The 19115-nt window shown below is 44.3% G+C and overlaps 1 long non-coding RNA gene across 1 annotated transcript in view; it reads left to right on the top strand.

The window, feature by feature from the left end:
• Nucleotides 1–3352: 3352 nt before the first annotated feature.
• LOC144673256 (uncharacterized) overlaps nt 3353–19115 on the top strand; it is an 81077-nt gene continuing 65314 nt past the window's right edge. Inside the window, exon 1 of the long non-coding RNA XR_013574276.1 lies at nt 3353–3488. This is a non-coding gene — a long non-coding RNA (uncharacterized LOC144673256). The remainder of the gene's footprint in view (nt 3489–19115) is intronic.

The following is a 19115-nucleotide window of genomic DNA, read 5'->3' as shown; positions in this document are numbered from 1 at the left end:
CACCATGGTATGCGTGTTCTGCTTTGTTTGAGTGTGTCTTAAAGTCTCGCACATCTTTTTCGCAACACAGCCCATATTGCCTACTTGATCCCATGCACTGACAGTATAAAGTAAGTAAAATATGCATTTCTGGCGTGAAAAATTACTAATGTGAGTATAGCCTTGGCTTACACGTCGAGTATATGCAAAAGCATGGATTTTGGCACCGAAAATTGGAGTTATCTAATATGCTAGATCGACTTATGTGCTGTGGTCTATGGTGACTTAAGATAGAATGAATTTAGTTTTCTGCTCGTTTCCATGATTTTTCATGATCATTCCATGAGTTTTTTATTCTATGCTAGGCCACTTCAGAAGGCAGTTAAGAGTCAACCACATTGCCGTGGGTCTGGAGTCACATGTAGGCTGAACAGGAAAACGATAGCAGATTTCCTCCCATGAAGGACATTAGTGAAACAAATAGGTTTTTACGACAATGCAGGAGTTTCATAATTATCCTTAATGAGGCTAGTATTTTATTCCGGATTTACTAATTAATTGAATTTCCATTTCCTCAGCTGCCTGGTGGGATTTGAACTCCTGTCGCCGCAATATTAGTTCTGGGCCTTTGGATTTCTAGTCCAGTATACAATACTACCATCCCCTATAATCTCTCCCACTCAGGTCCACAGGTCCTCCCAATCAAGTTTTACAATTATTTTTATTCATTCACAGGATATGGACATCACTGATAAGAACAGGGGAGGCGGTGGCATAGTCATATTTTCACTGGACTGGTAATCCAGAGACCTAGGGTAATGCTCTGGGGACTGGGGTTTGAATCCCACCACAGCAGATGGTGAAATTTGAATTCAATAAAAATTTGGAATTAAAAGTCTGGTGATGACCATAAAACCATTGCTGATTGTTGTAAAAACCCACCCTGTTCACTAATGTCCTTTAGGGAAGGAAATCTGCCATCCTTACCCAGTCTGGCCTACATGTGGTTGATCCTTAAATACTGAACAAGGACAATTAGGGGTGGGCAATAAATGCTGGCCTAGCCAGTGACACCCACATCCCATGAATGAATAAAAAAACAGCATTTATTGCCCATCCCTAATTGCCCTTGAGAAGGTGGTGGAGAGCCCCCTTTGTGAATCCAGCTGAATGGCTTGTTAGGCCACATCAGAGGGAACTTGCTTTGGGCCTGGAGTCATGTGTAGGCTAGACTGGGTAAGGAGGACAGATTTATTTTTCTTGAGGACATTGGTGAATTCGATGGGGTTTTTTTTTCCAGTTCTTTCATAGTAACCACTGCTGCTTAGGTTTTTAGTCCAGGTTTATTTAATTAACTGGATGTAAATTCCCCAGCTGCTGTGGGGGGATTTGAGCTCGTGTCTCCAGGTCATTAGACCAGGCCTTTGACTTATTAGTCCAGTAACATAATCACTCTATTACTGTCCCCTACTTGATCATTGTCATACGTTCTCCTTCTTCTGATTGCCACTGCAACATCAGTAAATAAATAGGGGGAAACTCCTTTAATGCAGTGTACCTGGGGCATCTGCCAAATTTACAGCAATGAATGAGGAAGACCCCTGGGGTTATTTCACTGACAACTTATAGAACACCTTGAATTATTGTATCCACTATGTGATATGCTCGCTGTCAACACTTTGTACCTAATATCATCAACAGTAAACAAACTCCTTATGCATTTCATTTCACTTTTCCATTCGAGGGGCTGGTTATTGCTGTGTAACCTGACCCAGTAGCAGCTGGCCTTGCACAAATCTGTACAATCTCACTCAAAAATAAATTGAAAAATAGAGTTCATTTACTCAGTCACAGTAAACATCTTGCTCAGTTTGACATTTTATATACACCAGGTGAACAATTGTTTCAAAATGTTATATTCCGTAATGTTGGCTGTCAGTCAGGCCTCTTAACAATACATTTTCTAGTCTGACACAATTATTGCCGATAATAACACTTCATCTCGAAAGTGGTGTCCAAATATTTAGAGAATAATTAAATTTAAGATTGGCACACAGACAGTTAATGTAAACAAGATAATTCAGTTGTAAAGGGTACAGTTTCAGCCTTGTCCCTGTTGCACCTCCAAGTTCAATCCTGGCCTTTGACCTGACATAGCAGCTGCAAAAATTATGTTGGAATGGATTACACATACTTTCACTGGCTCTCATTTCCTTTGGTAATAGTAAGAAGGATTTGTGCAACAACTGGTTGACATATGTTGCATTACCTGGGGCAATTCAGGCCTTTGCTTTCTCAAGGTAGTGAAAGAACTTTCCACAACTAGAAATTGCAATATTTTCTGGGGATTTACTAATAATCTTTTAATGTAGAACATACAGCTCAACTTTCTATGACTTCTCTAAGTAAAGGATCAAAAATAGCGCAATAGCACTACATTTTAGAGACATGTGGATGTTACCTTTTCCCTCCCCATTATTTGCAATATTTTTCTTTCTTTTTGCATTAGCTTGAAGATTCCAAAGTTTTAAATTGAGGGTGCATTATGGGAAATTACAGTGTTACTGCAAAATAAATCGTCAGACAATGTCAGGATGGTAACTGGAAGAGCTTGATGGGTAAGTTGTGCAGGCCTTACTCTAAACCCCTCCTGTGTATTTTATTTATGCCATATTTTCAACAATTCTAGCAGTGGATTTCAGTTTTCCTTCAAAGTAAGAAACCCAGGGGAAGGGCTAAGGGCCAGAGCACAAGAAACCACCAATATTGAAAACAGTAGGAGAGAAATCAAGAAATAATAATACCCAGTTATTAATGTCAAGCTTTGAGTTTTAAAAGAAGAAAGGAAATATTGAGGGAGGCGAAAGTGCCCTGGGTTTGCAATAATGGTAAAGAATGAGTTAGAGTGCTACATTCCGTGCAGTTCTGATTTTAGTGAATTGACAATGTCAAAAGTGTACAGGATCTGGAGAATGAGGGGTGTTAATTTAAATTACTTCAGGAAAATTAAGAGAACTTTTTAAATCTAGTATTTACTGTTATAGAAGGCTGCTGTGCACACTGTTTGGATCACAAGATACTTTTTTACTTTAGTAGAGTTGGGCTGACTACTATGCACAACATCTTAGAAAATAGCAGGGGGAAAAAACAATTTTAAAGTTAGAGAGAATTTACCAGCAAAACTTTTGCTGTCTCCAATACCATTGCACGTTGTTTAAAACTGCAACAATGAAGGTCAGTTTTAAACATTTTCATTGTCATATATGCACTATTATCATGACTACGTGTAGGGGGTGAGAAAGTGAAATCACTGTTTGGAGATTGTTTTGTGAGCCTTTATAATGGATTATACTCTAGTCTACCTGAGGGAGATGGCCTATCTCTTCTTGGTCCTAAGCCTGTTCCCCTATTGTCTTGTTCATCTTTCTCCAGCTCCCAGTCTCCCACTTCTCTTTCTCAGGTCTCTGGTTTCCTTCTTTCTGTGTATAGTGGTGGCAGCTCAAAGAACAGTAAGTCTACTTTAAAATCAATCTTCCCATTTTCTTTGACAATGGGGTGTTTCATAAGCAGTTCATAGATTTTGCAGGGTTTTTTAGCTGAAAGGTAGGGAGGGTCGTCTTATACAATATGTGTGTGACATGATGTGATGAATTGCACAATTTGAGGAGTGAAAGTAAATATCATGTTCGAATTAATCTTCTGCAAATAACCCACTGGGCGGTGTAATCATAAAAGATTGAAACATACAGTGCTCTAGTTTAAAGGCAGGATATGCCAGAACTGTCATTGTTGTTAGTGAAATCTCTAACCTTTTTGCTTTACCACCATCAATCCACCACCATCAAAATGCCAGTTGAAAAAGTGATTTGTTTAAGGTCTGTACTGCATTGCAGGTAGCATATCTGCACGTGATTCCCCACATAGTGAGCTCCCTGCCTCATCTATTGCGTCGAAGTGTCATGAAGAGGATAAGATGAGAAAATGGAAAGAAGGGCCACTCTTAGCTTTTCTGATGCACCCCTTAAAGATTGCTTTTAGTTGGACAAAGACAAATGACTCAAAAACCTAATGGGTTGAGGGTGAAGTCAATAAATAGGAAGAGGAATAAAAATAAAACTTTATAATTGAAAATATTGCAATACAAGCAGAATGTGTGCAAGGCCCACCATTTGAAAATAGCCTGTGTTGACCCAACCACCTGCCACCTGACCTTGGTTCTCAGGCAACATGTGATGATCGTTATATCTATACAAATAATAAAGAAATTAGACTTTAATTTGTCATTGAAGGAAAAGTAAAATACAATCTATAAACAATGCTGAAATAGAGGGCCAGTGTTCCATTGTCCGGGTTATGCAACATGGCAGTAAGTTGGTTCCCAGCCTCTATTGCAGGCCAATTTTAATCTTTCTGCTGTGAAATAAATTTCCATATGAACAGCGGAATCAATATCAAGTTTAACCAATTTTTGCCACACCAACCAAAGTAATGTATAACTGCCTTTCCCTTCTGTTCAGCTGTTGATCAAATTCAATCTGTCACTGAGTAGGTGAGCAACAGTAAGAAGGAATCAAGCTCAGATTAGAGCTTGTGGCTGGAAATAGATCCTCTATTATGTTGAAGTCTTTGTTTGATGTGCCAAAAGGTAGAGACTACAGTTCACAATCGGCAGCACATTGAGCCCAAGACTTGAAGTGAATTCAAGTAGAAAGCTTCACTTCCCACAATTATCTAACTAGGTTAGGCTGGACTGAACCTGGCTGCTTAGTTTTCTTTAGATGAAATAATTCCTTCACCTTTGTTAAGAACAATGCTGACAAGACAGTTAGAATCATTGGGCGGAATTTTGCGTGCCCATTGGCATTGGGCATGTTTGGCGGCATGAGAGGACAATATGGTGAGAAGGCCAAAAATCAGTTTCACGACGTCATGAAACCAGTTTGCAGTTGTCCGCTCTGCCCATCAATGGTGGGCTGCGTTTCCCACCATCGGACGTTGGGAACCTCATTTTAATACATCTGCATATCATTATATGCCCAGCCTGCCAGAATCATCCCCCACACTGGATCGTCCGAGCATGTGGGCGTGATTACATACCTTAAGGTTGGTCTGGTAGGTAGAGCTGCTCCTGAGCCCCCCTAAAAGTGATGTGGTGTTGTGGTGGGCTGCACTTCACTCAGTACTTCAAGGTTTGTTTGCGTACCTTGCTTCGTGCAGCACTTACAGTCATCAGTGCCAGGCTTCACAAACAGCACCACATCACTTTTAGGGGGGCTCAGGAGCAGCTCTTCCTACCAGACCAGCCATAAGGTGTGGGTGGCATTTCAATGGCTGCAGGGCTAGGGCTTGCTTGGGGAAGGGGGAGAAGTGGCTTCAGGCAAGGGAAGAGGCTGCAGGGTGAAGTATGTACCGGGGAAGGGGGTGTCCCAGGGTGTGTGTGGGCACATGGTGAACTGTGAAAGTGACCTCAAGATGGTGAGAGCTGATGAGGCAGTCTCCAGAGGAGATGAGGCCAGATGGAGATGTGAGGGTGTGTGAGAGAGTGAGTGTGATGCCCCTTAAGCTGGCAGTGAGTGAGATGCCAGTGAATGTGTGATGGGCCTGAGTGTGTGAGTTTAGAGTGATGAGATGGTTCCCTTACCCTGGCAGCATAAATTAAATCATTCATCCTCTATCCGCATTGGATGGCCAACTTCTTCTGTGCAGCATTGGCACTGACCACCGCTGCCATCGCCTACCAAGCCAGAGTGCTAATGTTGCTGCCCCTCCTTCAGCCAAAACAGGGCCAAAGAACATCACAGCAGGTGTCCATGGCATCCAAAAGGCCATCGAAGGATGTATCACTGAACCGGGGGGCTGCAGACTCCTTGCCTTTCAAGGCCATGTCTTATTTGCAGCAGTCCTGGGCTGAAAGCACTGAGAGGTGTGCACGCAGCTGTACTTTAAATATGGCGCACGGTGTGATAAAGCAGCAAAGTGATGTCATGATGGGCGAATCAGTGTTCACCCGCCTTCAAAACAGTGTGTTTCCCGGGAATGCATAATTAATGCGGCGGGATTGGGATAATACGGCGTGAGAAGCCGCCATTTTGGCTGGCGGGTAAAACATCGTTTTTCCCACCCACTACTGCACTTAGTGCAATTCTGAGATGATTCTGCCCATTATATTTTGCATTGACTTCAAGCTCATGGAATTGAATAGAGTTCATTTTTTAGTATTAAGATTTAGGAAAGTTTAAACTTATTCACAAGAGACAAAATCAGTGAACAATGTTCTAAATTCATGAGATTGGACAAGTGTGTACAGAGCAGTTTTAATTTATGCACTAAAAGGGGGGAACTGTCTAATGTTGGGGCAGAACATGAGACAGGCTGTAGAAGATAAGGTTAAGTGCTGAGACTGGTTGTGCAAGTTTGCTATGTGTGAGGTTCCAGTAAATAGAGTGTGTGCGTGTGTGTGTGTGTGTGAATGTGGTTGGAACATATGAAATCCCTCCCATACTTTTCTTTATAGGCCTCATTACTTCAAAGACCATCTTCAGTCGACAAGGTAGATATTTTTTGTAGGGAGAAAGAAGTTAAAAATTAATTTAAAAATGTAAACTTACCTAAATGTACTTAACACAATGGATTTGGAGACTGACCTTGAACTAGCAGCAATGCCATCAGGATTGAAAGGACTGAAAGGCAGCTACAAATGCCTTACAGTCAAAAGTCATATCAGCATCACACCCAACCATATTGCCAGGCTTGACAGAAACACCTGGTAAATAGATCATGGTACAGGAAGTATTCATGTGCTAGATGCAAGGCTTGGGAGTATTGGATCACCTAGGTGCAGCAGGAAAGTTGAATGGTGAGAAGTGCAGGCCCAATTTTCCATCCATTAATTTAAATGTTTTGGCGGACACCATTACTAGCATGCATTGCTTCCCATATAATTTTTCTCCATGAGCCACACCTAGGCAACCAAACATGTTCAGGCACAAAAATAAGAAAAGGTGACCTTTGATATATTTTGAACATATTTTAAATGCCAACTGCAGCTCTTTTACTTCTGTTTATTAATATTACAATTATAAAATCAATCAAGGTTCATATAAACAGTAACAAGTTCTAGAAGCATTGCACTGTTAGTTTATTTTGGAGGCTGCTTTAGACATGTATGCTTAAGTAAAACTTTTTGTAATATAAATTACTGTTTCAGAGTTAGTTTGTAAAATCAATCCTTTCCCACTTCCATATTCCAGCAATCCCTCATTGCAACAGCATAGTCTTTGACTCACTGTGAACAATGCAGTGAGGTTTGCTATTATTCAAACAGTTTTTAACATACTTATTTTCCCTTCATTTTTGTCCTTATTTTTGAAACATGCTATTTAATGCACACTCTTTAATTTACCTTGGTGGAGATTTGAATAAGAGCCTAAAATTTCTGTTCCAACTTGAAGGGGCAGTTAGCTATCCCAGGAAATAGAAAGGCTACAAATTGGGATGGAATTTGTCTCTGACAATATTCCTTCCCTTCAGAACTGCACTGGCCGATTATAATAATGGGGGTGGCAGTGGGGTGAGCAGTGTTGGGGCTTTACTTCCACTCTGTGGGCCTCACTGAGCAGAAATCAAATGTCAGTCAATCCCAGAGAGATCAATTGCTGTTAGAGGTAGGAGAATTCTAATGAGGGAGCAATTGCACAGGTACATAATTTTCTTGGGCCTTTGGCCAATGGAATAGCAAGTGTCTTCTCTCAAATCCCAGCACTGACAGGTGACTTCTCCAACCTGCAGAGCCTGATGAGGTCAGTGGCAGAGGTGTGCTGTCACTGCAAATTTTTGGGCCCTATCTTAATATTCACTGTAAACAAGCACACCATAAATAGATACATGTTAAAAATATGGAGCAGTTCTCCTATCTTATAAGCAGATATTTATTTATTTGTTTAACTGTGGCCTTTATCCTATTTAACTATCTGCAGAATAGTTGTACTGGTTGTACCAGTGGAAGTGTTGCATGAGGACACTGATGCTGTGTTCTATAAGATTCCTTGTGAGAGGGTTGGCTCTCATTGTAGACTCCCTGTTTGCAGATAATATAACACAGTGTATGCAAGTCCAGAACTATCCTTTACTCTCCAAAAAAATAAAAGCATGGGCCAGATTTTGCTGGCAAGGTAATGGGAAGTTTAATGCACACATTATTATTAGTTTGTCTATCAGCTAGCAACTTGTGATGAGGAAGAAATGCCTCATGAATTGTGAATCACCACAAGTTGCTGGATGATTTAAGCCACTCTGCTGTTGGCTTTGTGAAAGTGGGAGATCACTTTTAATCCCACTGAGAGTTTCAAAAAACTGCTGCATTTGGACATTAATTTCCCATTAACTTTACCAGGCAAAGTTAAGGCTGATATTTACCAGTTTTTAATGATGAGATTTATATTCCTGCAATGCCACTCAATCTCTTCTGCAGCCCAGAAAGGAAACAACTGAACCTCCTTCTGACACATAGTAAACTGTTGGTAGGGATTATTTAATTTAAATTTAATTTTCTTTATACTTTTCCTTTCTACCTTTTCCTTTGCTCTCTCTTAATCTAATCTTTGTTTCTTCCTGTTTTGGTACAATCTTAACCCACAAAACAGATAGGTTTGATTTGGGTGGGAAGTTAAAAAGTTAAAAAACTGAAACAGGAGCACAGCCTGCCTTAAACCCGGCCACTTCCGGCTTTAACAGAAGCAGTGGCAAGTAACATTTGCACCATACAAATGCCAGGCAATGACCAAGTCCAACATGAGAGAATCCAACCATCGCCCCTTGATGGTCAATGACATTACCATCACTGAATCCCCCACTATCAGCATCCTGGGGGTTACCATTGGCCAGAAACTGAACTGGACAAGCCATATAAATACTGTGGCTACAAGAGCAGGCCAGAGTCTAGGAATCGTGTGACGAATAACTCACCTCCTGACTCCCCAAAGCCTGTCCACCATCTACAAGGCACAAGTCAGGAGTGTGATGGAATACTCTTCACTTGCCTGGATTAATGCAGCTCCCACAACACTCAAGAAGCTTGACACTGTCCAAGCCAAAGCAGCCCACTTGATTGGCACAACAAACACAAACATTCACTCCCTCCACCAGCGAAGCATAGTAGCAGAAGTGTGTACCATTTACTAGATGCACTGCAGGAATTCACCAAGGCTCCTTCAACAGCACCTTCCAAATCCACGACCACTACCACCTAGAAGGGCAAGGGCAGCAGGTAGATGGGAACACCACCACCTGGAGGTTCCCCTCCAAGTCACTCACCATCCTGACCTGGAAATATATCGCTGTTTCTTCACTGTCGCTTGGTCAAAAGCCTGGAACTCCCTCCCTAACAGCACTGTGGGTCTACCTACACCACATGGACTGCAGCGGTTCATGAAGGCAGCTCACCACCACCTTCTCAAGGGCAACTAGGGATGGGCAATAAATGTTGGCCCAGCCAGTGAAGCCCACATCCCATGAATGAACTTAAAAAAAAGAATGAGGGCCAGATGCCCAAACTGCTTTCAGGAGGCAGGTCAGTCACTGAAATCTTTTAAGGAGGCTGTGGGTCTCCAGTTTTACAAGGTTCCATTTTAACTGTGGTTGGCTGGTGTGCCCACGTCTTGGGACACCTGGCAGGTAAAAGGAATTGAGAAGAGCTGAACTCATAAGCTAAATGCCTTTATGGCACTGCTTGTGGGCTAGAAAAAGCAGAAGGGTTTCTTCCAGGTCTTACGAGTTAAAAACATTGAACAAAAGAAATTGAAGCTGGAGTAGACTGTCTGGCCCCTCGAGCTTACTCTGCCATTCAATACAATCATGCCTGATCTTCCGGCTTTAACAGAAGCAGAATGAGGGCCAGACACCCAACCTGCTTTCAGGAGGCAGGTCAGTCTCCTATTCTTTTAAACTCCGGAGAATATGGGCACAGCTTACTCAGCCTCCCATCATAGGGCAACCCTCTCAACCCAGGAATCTATCTAGGCAACCTTCGCTGTACTGCCTCAAAGGCAAGTACATTCTTCCTCGAATGTGGAGACCAAAGCTGTACACATTTCTCCAGGTGTGGTCTCACCAAAGCCCTTATACAACTGTAGCAAGACTTCCTTATTCTTGTACTCCAAACCCCTTGCAATTAAGGCCAACATGCAATTTGCCTTCCTAATTTCTTACAATACCTTCATGCTAACTTTCTATGCTCCTTGTACTGTCCTTCTCCATTTCAAGTAACTAGTCCCATCACCAAGGGTGATGAACTAAGGAAGCCTGAATGGTTAGATGTAGAGTATTCACCTTCTACTTTATCACAATAATGAGTTCAACCTCAGAAGAGCATCTCTTATTGCAACAATGTGCTATTTTCTACTGCCCCCACATCATCATCCTGTGATCCTACTGAATAAGATTTCCAGATTAGAAATTATTCTTGGACAGATGCCACCAGGAGCAGGGATAAGGCCAATCAGAATTATTTTGACACTGGATCCTTACAGCCAACAGAGAAAAGAGGCTTCTGTGATATCAGACTGAACTGGTTTCAAGCCCAGGTCTCAGTATGCTGACTCACTGCACCAACCAGTCTCCTAGGATGAAAACCTCTTGCTGCGGTTTGTAAGGTACCAAAGAGACCAAACTTTTTGTGGGTAAATGGGAGCACATTTAATTTAAAAGAGAATTCAAGTGGACCAAACTTCCCACTGAGGTGAGCATTGAGGAGGGAATTTTGGGAAGGATGCATGGGAGGGGAGAGGGTTTGGGGAGAATGGGGTGGGTGAGGCAGCAACTGTCCTTATGGGGAACCCAAGGAACACTCCTGTCCCTCAAGAATTTTTTTGACTTACCTCAAGGATCCCCTCATCCTTCCCATCAGTTTCTGTCCTGCTTAAGGCCCCGGTTAAAATGCTATTAGGGTCTTTTGACATTATAGGACCTGAACTAGTATCTGTGTCTGAACCACCTCTCCGAATTCAACAGCCTCCTTATCCTCCGTCAAAACTAGTGGTGTTAACATTGAAAACAAGCGTAAAATGGAACCTTTCCATTTTAATGCTCTCCTGCTCCATTGCAGCACAGTAGAATGAAATAAAATTCACCCTAAAGGGGTAGATTTTTGTCTATACCACTTAGGTATTTAGCATCACTTAGGCTGTGCACAGAATGGGAAATCAGGCAGGATTTTTTTTTTTAGTTTGTTCATGGGATGTGGATGTCACTGGCTAGGCTTGCCCTTGTTCAGAGGGCATTTAACAGTCAACCACACTACTATGGCTCTGAAGTCATATGTCAGCCAGACCAAGTAAGGATAGCAGATTTCTTTCCCTGGGTATTAATGAGCTAGAATGGTTTTTACAACAATTACTCATGGTCTAGCATATTTTTGTTGAAACCAAACCTCTCACTATCTGCCATGGTGGGATTTGAACCTGGGTCCTAAGAGCATTACTCAGGGTCTCTAGAATACTAGTCAGTGGCAATACTACTCCGCCACCACTTCCCCCACAGTCCTTACTCAATTTTCCTTCCTGATATCTGCCAAGGCATTAATTTGTGACCAGAAAGTGGAAATCAAAATCATTAATTTGTGTAACAGAAAGAGAAAGAGAAAAAAATGTAAAGACGGAGAGGGAATAACCAGTATCAGAACCATATTTTGCTACTAAGGCTAACACATACTAGGATAAATGATTGAAAGATGAACTTTCCTACGAGGCAGTCAATTGGGGAACACTTGCAACCATAATACATGCTTAACTGCTCTTGAAAATCAATTTCACATGCACAATATCAGATCAGAAACTGGGTAATGCAATCTAAAGGGACAATGCAAAGAGATTCCAACATAAAAGCAGGTCATTCTAGTAACACTGAAGGAAGTAATTAATATGGAAAGATACAAATGAAATAAATGTGTAAAATTCAATGTACTGAAGAAAACTTAAAATAATGTATTTTTGCAAATGATAAAGTGAAAATGATAATGGTGTAACAATGCACAGTCTGACCATTGTAGAATGTGTACAGGGCATAATTTTTTCAGGTTGCCTGTAAATTGCAGACCTGCCATACAGAAAGCTATAAAATGTGAAGCTTGTTTTTATAAGTCTGCAATGCAGTGGAGCTGACAGTGATGAGAGCCTCCTCTGGAGGGAGCTTTGTTTTCTTGATTTGTCATAAGTGCATAAGACACAGATTAATTTTACTTGTGCATGTAGATAATACCATGGGGCTAGTCATCAAATGGAAAGGCAGTACATTGACAGGGGAGCCTACCTGCTCAACTAAATATGCCCTGACCTGCAGTCATGTAAGGATACAATATCTCAGTACAGCTGGTTGACAGTAACCAACATAACAATGACATTTTTATTGCTCCTAGCTTTCAATGTACTATCTTCTATTGTGGTTGCATCAAATCAGTAAAGGAGGAGTTGGGGAGTTAACTTGAGACCCATATAGCTGATGCTTCCCTCAGGTTTCCCAGGTCAAGTGAAAGAGGATTTCATCCTTTCGAGATGTGGCACTCTGTGTCACAGTTATGTTGTAGCCCGTGGATTGTAGATTCATTGGAATTTGCGAGAAACATTTCAGTGGAAGCACGATTGATGTGAATTTAGACTCCATACCAATCATAGAGCTCTTTTTCTTCTACAAAGGTTGCTACATAAAGCATTTAACTTATTAAAATGGAGTTATCCATGGGCTAGGCAAATGTACTGTTACATTGTTATCTATTTTAGACACCCATGTTATTTCAGCATTATTTTCTTACGAAGAGCTATATGATAAAAGGCATGAAGTAAAGCGTGAATGGTATCTTCTGTCCTTGAGCATAAGTCGGTTGGCGGGAGCAGAAATGAGAGTGATTTCCGCTTGGGGGTGGGATAGCTGGCCAGGCGTGATCTCGTGCTGTTCAGCTCATTACATATGCATGCGTGCGGAGCACAGCGAATCTTGTTGCAAGGCGGGCAGGAAGTCGCCATCTTCACTGTTACCATCGAAGGTCCTGGCACCATATTTAAAGGGCACCTGGACAGCCATTCACTCACTGTAAGCCAGAAGCATCAGTCTGACTGTCCTTCCAGAGGGGGAGACCTACTGCGGATAACAGAATGTCGCAAAGCAGATAACATGTGGTCCCACGGCTCAGCGAAGCCTCCCTGCAAGTGCTCTTCCAGGTCACCCGGGAAGGGCGGGAGGTGCTGTTTCCCAGGCATGGCAGAAGGAGGCCCTCCCATCTGACCATGGCAGCCTGGACAGAGGTTGCAGTGGAAGTTAGCACCCGTGAGTCCCACAAGAGAATAGCTCAGCTGTGTTGAAAAAGGATGAACGATTTGCTGCACTACACCAAGGTAAGTGGCACTCTCTACTCACTGCAAAGTGACACTCATAAGGGCATCAGGCAGTGTAAGTGTGTGAGTGCACAGCAGATGGGACGTGTGCACTGAATGTGTGCCAGCTGCTTCAATGTTTTCACTATTCTATCAGTTGCAGGGCATCCTGCTTGTTAATCACTTACTGGGGAGGGTTCAGGAGCTGGCGAGGGCATGCATGCTCCTAGACTGCTCATGCATCCATTGGGATGACAGTCAATCTTTCTTGCAGGACAAGAATGTGTGCAACAGGAGGCAGCAGGCCAAGACCAGTGGCGCCTTCCAGATATTAGAATCCTTAGCACCTTCAAAGGGGAGGCCTAAGAAATAGCGGGGAGGAGCAGGACTGTGTCTGTGCCGAAGGGCTCTCCCAGCAAATCAGCGGTGATGCCTCCAGTCTGCAGCAGTCAGATATGCCCACAGAGTGAGATATTGGCCTGATTTTTTCCCGCATCATGCAGACTCGGCAGGAGTGGGCAGGGGTGGTCGCGGAGCCAACCGCCACCCTTGATCGGCTCCACGCCGCCATTTTACGTGGGTGGGCTGATTAAGGCCTGCCCAGCGTAATATGCAAACAGTAGCGTTTGCTACCTGTGTGGGTTGGGGGGGGGGTGAGGGGTCAGCGCTCTTTCATGCATGCCTGTGTCACATGAGACGGGACATGTTTTTATTTCTCATATAAACTTTTTATTTAAGTAGTAAAAGCTTTAAGAAACCTCATCTGACTCGTGGATGAGGTTTCTTAAAAAATATAAAGGCTGCTTGGCCTTTTCGCCTGCCCACCAACCGTAAGGTTGGACGGGCAGCGTAAGCTTTACATTAATTACTTCGTTAATGGCCTTAATAGGCCTATCAAATATCAGCGGGTGCGTGCCCACCGAGCGGAACATTGCGAGACAGCGCAATGATGTCTGGACACACGCCCGGTGTCATAGCGCAACATTTTATGCATTGGCATGTGGGGCCCGCCCCCGCCCCCCGACTGAAAAATCCTGGCCATTGTTTAGATAAAGGAGCCTGCTCAGGCATCCACTAAATCTTTATTTTCTCCATTCGAGGCGCCAGAAAATAAAGGAGGCGGCAAAGAAGGGAGAGCAGCCATAGCTCCAGCTCCAAACTTACCCCCGAGGATAATGCCTCAGAATCCTCAGAGAATGCACTGTCACTCCATTCACCTGCAAACTCCACCAGCGCAGAGACATTCATCTCAGTGGGGTGCACATTGAAGAGTAGGCTCAGGGTCACAACCTGGTGAGCACATCACAGACACCTGTCTACTGCTGGCAGAGGAAGTGACAGCCAAGGTCTCTGACACTCGGAGGACTGCTGAAAACCAGTCCCCTGCTGAGCCCCCTGCAGCTGGTGAGCCTCTGGATTCGGCCCTAAGAGACCTGATGGAGATGCGGAGACAGGCAGGCGAACATCAGGCAGAGATGGCAGAGGCCAGGTGCAGACTGGACCGTAGGCTGGAGGAGTCCGTCCACATTCTGTCTGAGGTCGTGGCTCCGGCATGTGAATGCTTGGCTGCCCCCATGGAAAGGGTGATGGCCGCCTTGGAGACCCAGGGCCAGCAGAATGTACAATGGTTGTTGGATGTGCGCTCGGACCTGCACTCCGTTATTCTAGCCATAGGCTCAGTGCAGTAGTGGCACCTGGAGGGAGGTAAGGGCATCTCGACCTCCCTCCAGGTGCCCCTGTTCCTCATCGAGACAGGAGGTGCAATCACGCAATGACAGGGAGGAGGAGCACCAGCGAGGTACCCAGGGGTTTCATCCTATGACACTCCAAGGGTGCCTGGCTGCTCAACTTCCCCTCTGCCAGTGACCGCATCACCTTCAGCGGGTCAGGCCGAGGAGGGGCACCTGCTCCTGAGCAAGAGACCCTCAGAAGGCCAGGGCTTTCCAGGCCTTTGGCTACCAGTGGACGCCTACCAAAGTCACCACAGTCAACAGGACATAGCAGTAAGTAGGCTGCATTCATCTCGGCTGTGGATGTCAGGGCTGCACCTAGACGTAGTAATAGGAAAAGAAAGATAAAGGAGTTTGAAGGCACACAAGTGGCACAGGCATACAATCATTGTACATAGTTTTGTCACTTGTAAATATATGTTCGATTGCACAGTTTGGAAGTGTCCTGGATTCTCATCTTACTCCTTGTTGCTTCAATGGTCATGGGCATTTCGGGTGTGGAATTTGGTCCCCCATCAGAGTCCGATGATGTCCTCCTATAGAGTCACTTCTCTCACATTATCAATATTGTGATTGCTCAATAATCCCACATGTGCATGCTTAAGCACTGACCGTCATTTGTGAGTTTGCGGCCTGGACACGCATTATGCAATCCATGATTTGCAGCTCACTAGGTTCAGAGCTCTGAGAATGACGTACACGCAGAGTGTGCAGCGAGGTCATTGCATCTCCTGCTGCTGTTGTCCTGATGTGAGCTGTGGATGGATGCAAAGAGTCCTCAGGGGTGTTAGACAGGCTAATTGAGTGGCAATAAACACTGTAGATGCAGTTGGAGGGTTGAAAGAGTGAAGTTCTGCACTGTGTTCTTAATAATAGAAAACCAGAGGCTTCCCTAGGTGTTAGGAGAATGATGGGGTGTGCATGTCCAATCATTCCTGCCTATTCAACTGTCATATTGAGCTAACATGCAGGTGAAGGCTGCAAGTAAGGAGGTAATGGGCAAGTTAGCCTTGACTGCAAAAGGGGCTGAGGATAGGATTACAGAGGAGTATGTACAGTTGACAGAAGCCTCTGTGAGACCTCACATGGAGAATTGTTTGGCCTGTTCATCTCCTTGGCAAGGGTAGGAATAGACCTTGCATAAAGGGTTTGCAACCAAAGTGCACTGGACCTCATTGAAGGACCGGGGTATTTTCCCATCAGGTGAGAGTGAATAGAATGGGCCTGTGTGCTGAACCATGCACAGGACTGTGAGACTATGCATGTGACGCATCAAGAGCACTTACAGAGCTCTGCAGGGAACATGCAGGAAAGATGTTTAACTCGGCTAGGGTGTCCAGAATGATGGATCACAGTCTTGCAGTAATAGTAAGGGCATCTAGGGCTGAGTTGTGTAGGAGTCTCTGCAATTGGAAGGTCATGAGTGGTTGGTACTCAACATCCCATAGTGCAGTAAGGCACTGTTATTGAGTGGACTCCAAAGTAACCTCTAAACTTTTTGGGATGATAAAGATGTCAAAGGATATGGAGTTGCTGAGGGAAATTGGTGATCAAGGACCAGTAACAAGGACTTCCCTGATCAAGCTGCATGGAGGAGTGGTCTCAAGGGGCAAATGGTCTACTCATGTTGTTCTTCTCTGTGCAGCCATATTTCTGGTTCTGCCGGAAAGACCTGTCTGCAAGGCCTGCCCCCCACCACCGACCACATTTGGAGCAGGTGTGAGGGTGACATGAGTGCATCCTTGCTGGGATAAGATTCATGTTGCTTTTAATGTGCCATGCATACGGTCTTTGTGACAGCGTGAGAAATATCTCATTTCTACTTATATATGCAGCTGCACGTGTGCCTCCTTGACACCCTGGCCCTCATCAGCACTATCCCCCTCACTGTCCTCATTGTTAGAGGGGACATCTCGGTCCTTCATGTCTCCCTCAGCCAAGACATCCTCCCTTTGTTGTGCAAGGTTGTGCAGGGCACAGCAGACAACAATAATCCTGGACACTTTCTGTGGGGAGTATTGGAATGCTCTGCTTCAGCAGTCAGAGCATTTGAACTTCATCTTTAGGAGGCCTATCGTCTGCTCAATCGTGACCCTTGTGGAGGCATGTGCAGCATTGTAGCTCTCCTCAGCAGCACTCTGCCTACAGTGAACTGGTGTCATCAGCCAGGCCTTCAGGAGTATCCCTTGTCCCCAATAAACCAGCCCTGCAATCGCCAAGGTCTTTCAAAAACTCCCTGGGAACTGAGTGCAACCATGCAGGGTTTTTCTTCTGTGGTCACATAGCAGCACATTCAAAGAGTGGAAACTTTTTCTACTGATGAATGTGACTAGCTGATGCCAGGCTGCTCTCAAGGCCACATCTGTGCAGTCAATAGCCCCTTTCACTTGCAGGAATCCTGCAATTGCTGTAAAACCTAACAGTCTTTCAGCCTGGCTTTTAGGATTGAATAAATTGGTACGTCCTCCTGAACAGGGCTTCTGCCAGCTCCCAGATTGCCTTGTGCATCACTGACTGGGAAATGCCACACAGGACCCCAGTGGAGCCCTGGAAGAAGCCACTGGCAAAATAGTTTAGGGCAGCAATGACCTTTAATCCCACCAGCATGGGATTGCCTCCAAGGCTGGACGCAGGTCTTCATGGAGAAGCTGGCAGATGTGTGCAACCACATTCCAGGACATCCTAAGGCTTGAATTTTTGAACTCATAGACCATGTCCATTAGCCTCATCGCTCTATGATGGTCACTGCCCAGAGATGCCTTCCACTGCCCTACAATGGGACCAAGGCATGTGTGACATGCTTACCCTTCTAACATGCCCAAGACAATCTGGCTTCCTTCTGGACACCCTCCTAACGTGACTCAGACAGTTTGGCTTTCTTCCCTGGACACCCACCCACCCTCCCTTTCCCCCCTTAGTCTGCCTCCCCTGTCTAGCCTCTGCTCCACCCTTCTCCCTGACCCTTCCCTCTCCAGCTTCCGCTCCAACTTTCCCCATTTGTCCTGCCTCCCCTCTCCAGCCTTCATGCAGCTTGGCCTAATGGCATCCGATCTCCATCAAGAGCTGACATTTCTGAGTGGTCCCCAAGAAGGCCAAGAGAGCAGCTATTCACTTCAAAGTTCGGGAAGAATTCAGCCTCGCCAGGTACATGCTACTTATATGCAGTCGTAAATGTGAACATTCTAATTTCTTGCTGACGGAGAACTTGATTTTGAGGGAGATCTTAATTCTGGTGAACTGGCCTTTTAATGAGCATGTGTGACATGCTAATGCATGCAAAAGGGTTTCCTCTCACTGCTTGCCGAGAAGCTTGACTCACCTTTAAAGTCCCGAGTACTTGCAAAGTTCATTCCGCCATCGGAAAACTGATTTTTGGCCTCCCGCCAAATAATGTTCCCGCCCACCAAGCTTCCCACTGCAGGCAGGACTGGAAGGTTCTGAAAATGTCTTAGATGGCTCAGAAGTCTGTATAGAGGTTCTTTCCTCCTTCATGAAAAGAAAAGTTTCAGAACAGTATGGGGCAGGGATTCATCGTAAAGGGTAGTACAAAACGGATGGTATCACCTTGGTCACCAACCAACGCTTCAATAACAGGCGATCCATGTGGTGTCACCCATTTTGCCCCACTGCTCAAGACAAATTTCTACCCTTTCTGTTTTTTTTCTTGGTGGCATAGCTCCAATCTTGCTCTTGCTTCAAAGCCTTTTCTAATGGGTCACCTCAACCTCTGACACCCTTTAAAGTCATTAAACTACATCCAGCAGCTCTCTGCATTCATTTTTGTTTTGGAAATGTTATTTATTTTTGGAACTATTTACCTCCAACTTTTGGTTGCCCATTTGCTGTAGACAGGTGTTCTTTTTTCATCTCTTTTGAAAACATTCACTGGAATATAAAGCTGATTCTCTGAAACGGGGCTTGTGCCTCAGTCAGGTCTTGAGTGCTATTTGCTCCAGTTATTGCCGGCAGGAAAGAAATCTGGCTTGTTAGCAAAGGTCAAGTAATTAATTTATGGGTGCTAAGCTGTACAATTTGCATATTTATA

This window comes from Cetorhinus maximus, chromosome 3 (genome assembly GCF_964194155.1).
Source record: "Cetorhinus maximus chromosome 3, sCetMax3.hap1.1, whole genome shotgun sequence".
NCBI classification, from domain to species: Eukaryota; Metazoa; Chordata; class Chondrichthyes; order Lamniformes; family Cetorhinidae; genus Cetorhinus; species Cetorhinus maximus.
This window is presented reverse-complemented; position numbering and strand designations above follow the sequence as displayed.